This window comes from Rana temporaria, chromosome 6, assembly GCF_905171775.1.
Source record: "Rana temporaria chromosome 6, aRanTem1.1, whole genome shotgun sequence".
NCBI lineage: Eukaryota > Metazoa > Chordata > Amphibia > Anura > Ranidae > Rana > Rana temporaria.
In genome coordinates, this window is record NC_053494.1 from 195,915,190 (window position 1) to 195,927,449 (window position 12,260).

The 12,260-nt window shown below is 42.3% G+C and overlaps 1 protein-coding gene across 1 annotated transcript in view; it reads left to right on the top strand.

The window, feature by feature from the left end:
• The window catches only part of LRP1B (LDL receptor related protein 1B), a 1,757,966-nt gene that overhangs the window by 1,537,291 nt on the left and 208,415 nt on the right, over positions 1-12,260 (top strand). The window lies entirely within an intron of this gene.

Genomic DNA, 12,260 nt, shown 5'->3' on the forward strand with positions numbered 1-12,260 from the left:
GATTGTGTGTACGCGGCATTAGAATTCTCCTTGGATCCTACAATGAATGTTGGTTTTTCTAGGTCAGGTCCTCATTATTTACTTAAAGAGGAACTGCAGTCTGCTCACATAATTTGTAATGAAAACATCTTTGCCAATATGAAGCTTCCCTCCAACCACTTTGCATATTATTTTATATATACTGTGATTCTGTACTTGCCAAAAATTCTGCACAAATCTCCCACCACTGAGTCTGGCTGCAGCCATTTTAACTGTGGGCAGTTGAAGCTGCTGCCTGTTCACTTCCTGGATTAACACAGACACACAGAGGCACACCTCCAGCTCTGCAGCTCTAATTGGCCCTCTTATGACTCATCTTCCTCCCATCCTGGCAAACTCTCACGAGACAGAGAGAGAGCTGTGCATGATATCATAAGCATAGGCTTTTTTTCCAAACAAGAAACAGGAAGTGGGCTGTATAAGGTATTTACCGGCAGAAAAAAATGTTTTACTATCCAAAGTTAAAACAACAAGGGCAGAAGTTTTAATAGATTGAAAATTGAGAAAATGACTGAAGGTCCCCTTTAAATAAAGTAATATGAAAAAATAATTTAGTGTAAGATCAGGATGCTTACTAATGCCTTGTACACACGATCGGAATTTCCGATAAAAAAAGTCAGACAGAATTTTTTCATCGGATATTCCGATGTGTGGGCCCCATCTGACTTTTTTCCGTTGGAGTTCAGAAATAGAACATGTTTTATTTTTTTCCGATGGAATAAAAATCCTATCGGAATTTCGATCGTCTGTGTGCGTCAAGTCAACGCATATGCTCGGAAGCATTGAACTTCATTTTTCTCCGCTTGTCGTAGTGTTTTACGTCACCGAGTTTTGGATGGTCAGAATTTGGTTTAACAGTGTGTATGCAAGACAGCTCGAACGGAATTCTGACAGAAAAAACCCACTGGATTTTATCCCATCGAAAATTCCGATCATATGTACAAGGCATTAGGCTGCTTTCAGACTGATGCAGTGCAGTTTGAACAACCTTCCTAAATTTGGCAAAATTTGGGACCCCCCAGACCACACACTTCCTGCCTCCATCTTTTGATTAAACACCCTTATCTATAAAACTTGCAATATTTCTAGTCCCCCCCTTCTGCCACCACCCTTCCACCCACCCCCTTCCTCCTCTCCTTCTATACCACCTCCCCACCTATCCCCCTCCTTTTTTTATTTCCTCCTACCCCTGAAAAGCCTCGTACACATGATCCAATTGTTGGCAGGGGATTGTCTGTTGACAGACTGTTGTCCTAAAATCTGACCATTAGTACACTCCTTCAGACAATAGTTGTCCAACTTACTGCCAAAAAATCTTGGATGGCAGGCTAGTAAATTTTCGGCAGACAATGGTCTGTTGTCTGATTTTCGTATGGTCAGTTTACAAGCCCATCACACAAAAGTCAAAAATACAAACACACATGCTCGGAATCAGTGCTCACCAAACACGACTTTAGCAGAAGGGGCCCAAAGGGTGACACTCAAGAGCTGAAATTCATCATAGTATGTCACTACGTTTGTGTTTGTTGGCCGACAATTGTGTATGCAAGACAAGTTCCTCTCACCCCCCCCCCACCTTTTGGACAAAAAATCAGATGCTTAGTTGGCCAACAATCGGATTGTGTGTACGAGGATTAAGACTCTCCCATAGGCCCTTTTTTCTTTTATCATCCCTGCTACTGTATATCCATTCAAGGCTAAATTATTCCTACCCTTACATAGGGGTTGATTTAATAAAACTGGAAAGTGCAAAGTCTGGTGCAGGTCTGCTTATGAACCAATCAGCTTTCAGTTTTTGTTAAAGCTTAATTGAACAAACTGAAGTTAGAAGATGATTGGCCACCATGCACAGCTGCTCCAGATTTTGCACTCTTCAGTCTTAGTAAATCAACACCATATTCTCTTATGCCCCGTACACACAATCATAATTTCCGATGGCCTAAAATCAGATGGAATTTTTCATCGGAATTCCGTTCAAGCTGTCTTGCATACACACTGTCAGACCAAATTGCAACCGTCCAAAACGCGGTGACGTAAAACACTACGACAAGCTGGGAAAAATAAAGTTCAATGCATCCGAGCATGCGTCGACTTGATTCTGAGAATGCGTGGGTTTTTTCTCTGTCGGAGTTGCACACAGACGATAGGAACTTCCTATCGTTTTTTTTCCATCAGAAAAAAATTAAATATGTTCTATTTCTAAACACTGACTGGTAAAAAAAGTCTGAGGTGGCCCACACTAAAGGAATTTCCAATGAAAAAAGTCCATCAGACTTTTTTCATCGGAAATTCCGATCGTGTGTATGCAGCATAAGTCTTCCACATCTACTCCTACTATAGCATGATATAGTTTTATGAATATCATTACGCCCCCTGATTTCATTATTAATCTCATCTGTCCATATCTTTTGAAATAACCAAACTAGGAGTCTTATTCAAGTTTACGACTTTTATGAATCTACACGTGACGCTCACATATTGTTTCCTGATGAAATCTTCACCTTTTTTCATGTTTGTATCTCCCTATAACTTCTGTTTTACCTACTCGTTTTGTATTTATGAACATTTTGTAGAAAGTTTTGTGTAGTCACTATTGCTGTTAAGTATTTCTGTTGAAAAACACAATAAAATCTTTGAAACAGAAAAATAAATTTTGGTGAACTGCTGTTGGGTTCCGCTACAAAAAGTCAGCAAATTGGCCAGCCCTAGTGTAATTAAACAGGTTTAACATTAAACAAGAAAAGTTATAGTAGAATATGAAATATGGAAATATGAAAACAAAAGGCAGCACTTTTTGGATAGAGTTAAGCCTCGTACACACGATCGGACATCAAACAAACTTTCCCTTGGATTTTTGTCCGAAGGGAGTTGTCCGGTCACACCCATAGCATACACACGCTTGGACTTTTTCGGCAACAAACACGAACGTAGTGAGGTTTCAACGTACTGACAAGAGTTTAAAAGAGGAAGCTCCCTCCCTTGGACTCTCCTGTAGTCCAAGGGAAGGAGCGATCACGACACTCCACACCAGGGAGAAAGCCTTACATTACAGACAGAAGAACGGGAAGTGAGGATTTCTCAGAAGAAATAAGGACATTTAAAAGCAAAAACGAAGAATGGGGTAAGTGAAGGAGGACTGCACTAAGGTAAAGGAAGCTATTTAGGGAAAATAAATGGTACCTTTATGTAACGGTCAGGGGTTAACACTGTTTACAATATTCCATTCCACCAACCCAAGACAGCTTATCCGACACTCCACAATCCAGCAGACACGACCCATTCCATTCCCCAGAATAACGAGAGACACAGCTCTGTTCTCTGGTTCCAAACGTATGAACACTTTAATGGTAAACTCAGCTGGTTATATACAGTTAGAAACCAAATCTGGACAATGACTCACTCCACCCACAACATCACACAATGGGTGCTTAACGAGTCCCCCTCAATCCACATCTTAGAAAGACTTTCTGGCACTGACTCTACATGAATCAATTACTATAGCTGACATGGCAGACATCATGACTTTTAGAGTGTGTTAACTCACAACACATATTAGCATCAATAGAACTTTCACACAATACAGTGTTAGTTAGCATAATGAAATATCTTAGGAGCCAGACTTAATTAACACAATAGACAATAGAATGCAAACACAGCAAGCTTTTATCACTACAGCCAGGTAGACTTAATTAGCACCTCAACAGTCTGTGTCCACACATTAATGAGTCACTCTGCTATTGACCTGTTGGGGTCAGAATTAACCACCTGTAATATTTCAAGATATCCTGAAATACATGAATTATCATTACTGTCCTATCTCATGTAATCCGAGATATAATTTCTCAGGCATCTCAGGATGACCCTAGACCCAAGAGTCATTAGTGAAGCTGGCACAGGAGTACCCCACATGCTTGAAAAGTCTCTGGCTATCACGGGCCATCCCGTTACACTTTACAACCCCTTTAAACATGGATACAAGGTTAGTGAGGTCAAAAAGAAAACAAAAGTCCATCTAGTTCAACAGAATAAAACAAAATAGAATAAATAAATAGAAACCTCCATCTACAGAATCCTATTCCTACAGCTGATCCAAAGGAAGGCAAAAAAAAACTTCCTATAATCCATGGTCTAATTTGCTCCAGCGGGAGAAAAATAAATTGCTTCCTGATCCATAGGAGGCAATGAGATGTTCCCTGGATCAACAATCTTTGGTGTTATTACCTATAAATATTGGTATCCAGTTGTGTTTTGTGAATTCAGGAATACATCCAATCTACTAAGCTGGTACAAACTAGTTCCTGGAGTCTTTTCTACATTTTCAAATGTCTTCTTGTGAAGAAGCCTTTCAATATATGTGGATTCAATCTCTTTTTCCTCCAGACATGAAAATGCCCCTTTGCCCTCTGTAATGACCTTCAACTGAATGACTCAATACCAAGTTTACAATATAGACCACTTATGTATTTATACATGTTGATCATACTCCCTAACCCCCCCCCCTTAGTCTCATCTTCTTAAGAGAGAATGAATTCAGTTCAGCTAATCTTCATTACAAAGCTTCTCGATGTCTCGTATCAGTTTGATTGCCCTTCTCTGCACTTGTGTTGTATGTAGCCTTATCCTCAAACATACAAGCATGTCAATCTTCCATAAGTACTTTGCTCGATGTCTTGAAATATACAATTTGCTCCCAGATGTATCAGCAACACATCATTACTGCGAGAGGGCATAATCCGTAGGTATTGATTGATTTTCAAATCCACTTGTAGAATTGCTTGTCAGCTGTAAATGTGTAAATTTCACAGAACTACAACATTAATGTAATACCACAGTAGCCATTTAGAGTGTCAAACAGGCAGTCCCAACAGTGATCTCGATGAGAAGGAGCAGTAATGAATGTCTGTGCAAACATCTATAGCCGGTTGTAGAACATTGAACATCCTCATCCACAGTTGACTTTTGTGATTGTTATATTAATAATCTGATATTTATGTATGAAGCAGTCTTATGTGTGATTAACTACTTAACCAGTTATACTGCAGCAGGTTGGCTCTCCTGGCCAAATCACTGACATGGTACGTCGGTCGCTTTAAGACCACTAGGGGGCCCATGGAACGACGCCGGAGCCGATACACGTGGCCGCGATGTCCACGAGCCACCTGCGATCGCTCTTGAGAGGGACAGATCGAAGATCTATCAATGTAAACAGTTAGATCCCCGCCTGTCAGGGAAGGATAGACAGATCGTCTGTTCCTACCTCGAGGTGTAGGCCTGAAGGCCACGTGTAAAGAAGCTTGGCTTGAAGGCAGCCTGATCGTTGCTTGGGAGAAGAAGTTGGCAGAGGGTCAACCACTCTTGTTCCCGGAGACAAAGGTACATGGGATGGAGTTTTGAAGGAGTACCAGATGAGACTTTTCATCAGCCAGGGACGGTGAAGTAGCTGGGAAAGCTTCAAGAGACAACTCACCTAAGGAGTACAGCGGGTAGCTGTAAGTATAGCTTGAAGAAAAGTACAGCGGGTAGCTATGAATAAAGCTTGAGGGATCCAGTGGGTAGCTGTGAGTCCAAAGAACCCAGCGGGTAGCTGTGGGTGAAGCTTGAAGAATACAGGAGGTAGCTGTGAGCTAAGCTTGAGGGAACCAGCAGGTAGCTGTGAATGAAGCTTGAAGAGTCCAGCAGGTTGCTGTGAGCTAAGCTTGAGGATCTACAGTGGGATACTGTGAGTAAAGTTGTTGCTATAGGAGACAGCAGTTGCTATAAGATACAGATTGCTGCATTCAGCTTAAAGGCCCTTTTCTGTATTGCTGTCTGCCTAGTTCTATTTTTGTCCAGGGGCAGAGCTCAAGTCCTGCGGGAACGCTTGGGAACGGAGTTCCTGCACTTTTTTCACAGCAGGAACTCAGTTCCCTTTGCAGGACTAGAGCAGCCGAGAGCAGCTGAGCCACCCGAGCCAATTATTCACTAAGCGGCGATGCCTAGCTCGAGTTATCGCGGGATTTAGAAAGAACTTGCTTCTTTCTAAATCCCACGATAACTCGCATCAGACCTCTGCAATGTCTCCTGGGAACAATGACAAAAGACATTGCTGCATCGAGGAAGTGACGCAATATCCGCACACTACCCAATGAATCCATATACAGTACAGGAAGCAGCCAGTAACACAAAGGATTACTAAGGTACAGTGGATCGGAAAAAAAACATGCGGTTTAGTAATTATGCATATGAGCGTATCATTTTTTTTTTTTGGTGGGGGAGTGGATCTTGGCTGGGAGTTCCCACACTTTTTTCCCCAGGACTTGACCCCTGTTCAGGGGGTATGCCAAGTTGTTATTGCATTTGCCTGAGGCCCCATACACACGACCAAGTTCCTCGGCAGAATTCAGCCAGAAACTCGATCGGAGCTGTATTCTGCCGAGAAACCCGGTCGTGTGTACACTTTTGGCCGAGGAAGCCGACGAGGATCTCGTCGGGCCAAATAGAGAACATGTTCTCTATTTCCTCGTTGTTCAATGGGAAATTTCGGCTCGCCGAGATCCTCGGCGGCTTCACAAGGAACTCGAAATGATGTGTTTTGCCCGTCAAGTTTCTCGGACGTGTGTACGGGGCCTAAGAGTGTCCTGTGTCCTACCCCTCTCTCCCATTGTTCCAGTTAAGAGAAATAAAACTCTCTTTGTTTAACTCTCAGTTTTAAAAGTGACAGGAGCCCATCTTTCCACCTTGCACTACACCCACCATTCCTAGTAACTTGCACCCTGAGGAGAAATATCAGCCCCCCCCCCTGACTCTTTGGGTCACTATCAGGCCTCTGGAGGTCAAGGGATGCTACATTTATTTATGGCATGGATGTTCCAGGTCTGGGACCTATTATTGGTACCAGATACAGTCAGGCAACCAGCATTTATTTAGAAGGATATCAGCAGCCGTAGTTATCATATATATATTTTTTACACGTCAGGTGTGCTTTAAGCCAGCACTGCGCGCTACAGCCATTTGCAAACATATTATATGCAGCAATGTGTATGCTATTAACTTTGTTAGGCTACTGCTGTCAACTTAATTTGAATTAAGTAAAATTTCAATTGGCTGTCAGCATATGGGACCAAGAGATGTTCTTGTCTGTGGTCCCTTTGGTCCTGGTAGCTCATGTTTACACTGCTGAGGTACATTTGAAGCAGATGTTTTAAATGAATTGAACGGAGTCTGCTGAGACGCTGCAAATGTTATAAACATGGAAAAAAGTCTCAGTAATGACATTTCTAGTATAAATGAATATACACCACTTGCTAAAACAGTTGCGCCTGCCAAAACTTTTTAGAAGTCACACAGACACTACATTTAAAAAAAAAAAAAGAAAAAATCGGATTATGTTTTAAGGTTGGATGAATAAGTCTGCTTATTTCCTTATATCCAACATATTTAAATGCCACTGTCAATCCATTTTCAATCTCACCCTAGAGTCACCTAATATAAAAACCAACAGGCCAATACCAGAGAAGCAAAAAGCCATTGACTTAAAATACTGTATGTGACTAATTTACAAATAGGTGGAATCCCCTTTGATAAAGAGGGATGTTTTTCCCCAGACATACTATATTCAGCACACCCCTGTGTTACTACTGCAGTCCACCTGTGCAATTCCAGTGAATTGCTGAACCCAGGGCTCTTGTCCCGTTAACACTCCCCCACCCAGTCCTGAGTACTTCTTTAATATATATATATATATATATATATATATATATATATATATATATATATATATATATATATCCTATTATTACTTATGAGCATTGTGTATAATTGTTCTGATTTCGTAACATTATTTATTGGCATTTTTTTTGTACTACTGGAAATGTTGTCAACAAGTCTTTCTGGTCTTTGTACATATTTTATTCTCTCAATAAACATTTTATTGAAAAAAAAAAAACTGTTACACATTTTTTAAATCTGATAAATAGGGCATATTGCACATGAATATTCTATTCATATTTCATTTACTTGTTGCAGCAAGCAGATGAAGGGCTACAAGCAGAACAGCAATCTACAGGGGTTCAAAAAACAACTACTGATGTAAACTATAGCAGAATAGCAGGGAGATTTGATTATGCAGCCTGTTGAATAGCTAAAAGGAGGGCCATGCCCTTTCCTAGCAGGGTAGCATCTGTCTTAGGCCACATTCGCACTGTTGTCTAGCCAGGGTGACAATCCCAGAGGCAGGAATTTTCTGATTCCTGCTGCTGTATGACAGCTGTGAGCAGATAGCTGCGCAGCTCTACCTGGCTGTTCGTGTAGTCAAGGATTATTTGCGGGGGATCGAGGCTGGATGCACACAAAGTACATGCACCCACGATCACTGCAGGAAATTGCTGGCTGTGCGGAAGCCACGAATAGCTGCGGTCACCGGCGATCTGTAAATATAGTAAACTGGGCCAGCGGCTGCATCTAGCCGCTCTATTCCGTAGCTTTAAACAAAAGATTCTTGCCGTTACAATTTGCACTGGCCTTAATCACAGGTGTGCATATAGGCTAATGCCCAATCTACATTTCGGATTTTGGAGCGATCGGACCATAATCTGATCGTTAGTACAGAGCTTTCGAGAGCCGATCAAGACAGTTCATCTGATATTATTTGATCGGACCTGCACAAAAAAAATTTGTATGATGCCAGATCGTACGATTTTCATTTAATCAGTACAGCTGTCAATTGAAAATGCAATACAAATGCATTACAACACATGACATCACTTCCGAATTGTTATTCAGTTGTACGAGAATTTTCATGACTTTAATAAAGTCATTCATTTTGATCTGAGATTATCATGCATAAAAAAAACAGACAATCATTTGTCCGATAATCTCATTGTGTGTACCGGGCACTAGAGCAGTGGTGGTGCGTCCATAAAGGGCGAAGGAGCGCCGCCCCCACTCTCCTGCACCACTCTAATGACCATAGATAGATTCATGCATGAATTTATCTACGATCGCTGCTGACACCCCCTATTCAGGTGTCCGGCGCCTGGCACATGAATTACAGCGGCAGCGGTGTTATATGGAAGCACCTGATTAGAGCTGAAGCCTCTAATAGGCGCCCAAAAATTTGAACAGTGGGCGCCATGCTGGGCATTCGCTGTTTACTCAGCTGTGTGTTAGCAAAGCGAACGAATCCGCTGTTTCCACTGAATCAGGTTTTGCTGGGTCTGTTACCGGTCACCTGATTGGCTGAAACGTCAGGCGCTGTGATTGTATGTCTGAGAGAGGACAGAAGAAGACAAGGAGGACGTGCAGCAGACCGCCGCTGACCCGCTCCGAAACAGGTAAGTTCGGGCAGCATCTGATGGGACACAATGGAGGCATCTGATGGGGCACACTGTTGGCATCTGATGGGGCACACTGGCAGCATCTGATGGGGCATAGCAGCGGCAATTGATGGGCACACTGTCAGCATCTTATGGGGCACAGTAGCAGCAACTTATGGGCACAGTTTCAGCAATTGATGGGCAAACTGGTAGTGCCAATTTATGGGTACAGTGGCTGCGTTTGATGGCACCGTGGCTGCTTTTGATGGCACAGTGGCTGCATTCTATGGCACAGTGGCAGCGTTTGATAGCAAAGTGGCTGCATTTGATGGCACAGTGGCAGAGTTTGATGGGCACAATGGCTGCGTTTGATGGCACAGTGGCTGCGTTTGATGGGCACAGTGGCAGCGTTTGATGGCACAGTGGCTGCGTTTAATGGCACAGTGGCTATGCTTCATATTGTTTGTGCCCCCCTAAAAATTTTGAGCACCAGCCGCCACTGCATTAGAATACACTATTTATGAAGTAAGTTTTTTTTTTTTTTTAATCTGCAGGGTAGAGTATGGACTGGACCGGGAGGGATAAAGTTGATGGAGTTGGCCAGCTTGAAAACGTACTGCAATTTTTGAAAACTAAGGCCCAGATTCTCAAAGGACTTACGACGGCGCAGCGCCATGTACGCCGTCGTAAGTCCTAATCTGGCCAGTCGTATCTATGCGACTGATTCTTAGAATCAGTTACGCATAGATATCCATTAGATCCAACAGGCGTAAGTCTCTTACGCCGTCGGATCGTAACTGCAATTTTTTTTTTGCCCGCTAGGTGGCGCTTCCGTCGATTTTCACGGCGAGTATGCAAATTAGCTGGATACGTGAATTCCCGAGCGTACGCGCGGCCGACGCAGTAAAGTTATGACGTTTACGTTAGGGGCAGAGGTGAGCTTTGGATGGGAATGCAGAGATGAGCTGTAGATGGTGGGGTGCAGAGGAAAGTTGCAGAGAGTGGGGTGCTGAGGAGAAATGGGAATGGGAGGGGCAGAGGCGAGCTTTAGATAGCTGGTGCCGAGGTGAGCTTCAGATAGGGGTGTAGAGGTGAACTTTGAATTGGGGAAGAGGTGAGTTGTGGACAGTGGGGTGCAGATGTGATCTGCAGGAAGGATGTGCAGAGGTCAGCTGTAAATGGGAGGTGCAAAGGTGAGCTGTAGTTTGGCATTGGGTGAGTTCCTGCACCTATTCTCTGCCAAAAAAAAGCCCTGTTAACTTGTATGTGGTTTTCTCAGTTAAGGTGAACTTATTTGTCTGAAAGAGAGAAGAAAACCCCAGACGGTTTTCCAATTTTTTCCATTTTTAAATACTATATAGTATTGCAACTTTATATGCATCAATATTGTCAAAAAACGAGGCAGGAAAATACCTTATTTTTCATATTTTGTATCTTTTCTTTTATCGGCCGCACCATTTCTACTGCTGTTTCTTGAATCTTGTATTGACGTCCTTTGCACCCTTACTACATTTCCCTTTACAAATCTTGTGCATGCTGCTCTGATTCAGTCCCATGTGTGAAGTCTTTTTCTGTCACAAGGGGGAGAAGCAGGAAGGAGATAACAGCAGCATTGCGAGACTTCCCTCTGTGCTGTTCAGAGAGGAAGTGAATGAGTGATAATGACCGGCACCCAGAGGGGGACAGAAATGGCATTAAATAATTAAATAATAAACCTACTGCGCAATCGCGCCTGACGTCACCCGTACTTGCAGGGTGATTACTATGGAAACTACAACTGTGAGTACAGTTTCACAGGCAGCTATCAGCTGTGCTTTCTAGGTTTGAAAAAGCACAAGTTGTATTGAAGGGTTTGCAACCACTTTCAAATGGTCTTTGTTACTTGGAGAAGTGCCCATTTCAAGTCACTAGACTTAACAAAATTTATTTTTTTAAAAGGTTCTACACTTGAGTCCAGCGCCTCACTTCCAACTCTTCTTGCTTTTAAAGTTGGACTGCTTTTGATCTGTACAGACCACCAAAGAATAGAAAACAGGAGGTGCTTTTAAGTCTCTTGATTCTTGAACAATAAAGAGTCTTTAGACAACTCTCAAGTTCCCCTACACCCCCATTTCCCAACAGCTCTCTTGATGAATTCAACTACAGCTGTCTAGATGTGGCTAGAAGATTAAACCAAAATAAAGAAAAAGTTACAATGATATGTATGTTGGATGTTTTTGATGCCTCTTCAAACCCTGCTGCCCAAGGGGCTCTTGCCCACAAGTGTCATAAGGATGTATACAGTCCTGACTTGGAGGGGATAGAAGCAGCCAGGAAAATTACATTTTCATAAGTAGGTCATCAACGGCAGAATACATATTTCTTTGTGTGGGGGTTGACTGTGAAACATTTCCCCTCTAAATGAAATTTGTCATCATCTGTCATCCATTCACTCTTCAATAAACCTTGAATCATGTAACAAGCTGTAGAAATATCTCCATGTGTACCCACTTTACACATCAGTACATAAATGAAATTAGCTCTGTTGTTCTACAGCGCCAAACTGACTGCGACGGTTTCCGAATGATGCAGATTCACACATCCGCGATGGATAATGTGGAAAGCATTAACAGCAATTAGCAAAAGATGGCGGAAACACACATTTTATTACCCATGAATCATTGACGTGTTTTAGGCCGGGGAGTAAGGGAGCTAATCCGCTTTAGTCTTTATGTATATTCAATGTTGTGTATTTTACAGGTTGTTACTTTATAACAATAGAAGTGTGCTATTGTTTACAACACAATAAAACCTAATGGCAAGCAGAAAAGCAACCCCGGTTACTATGGAGACACTTTTCAACCAGTAAAACATTGAATTATATTGCCTTTTTCCAGCAGGCTTGACAGCTCCAATTATAATCACCGAACATAACTGAAACTCATCAAA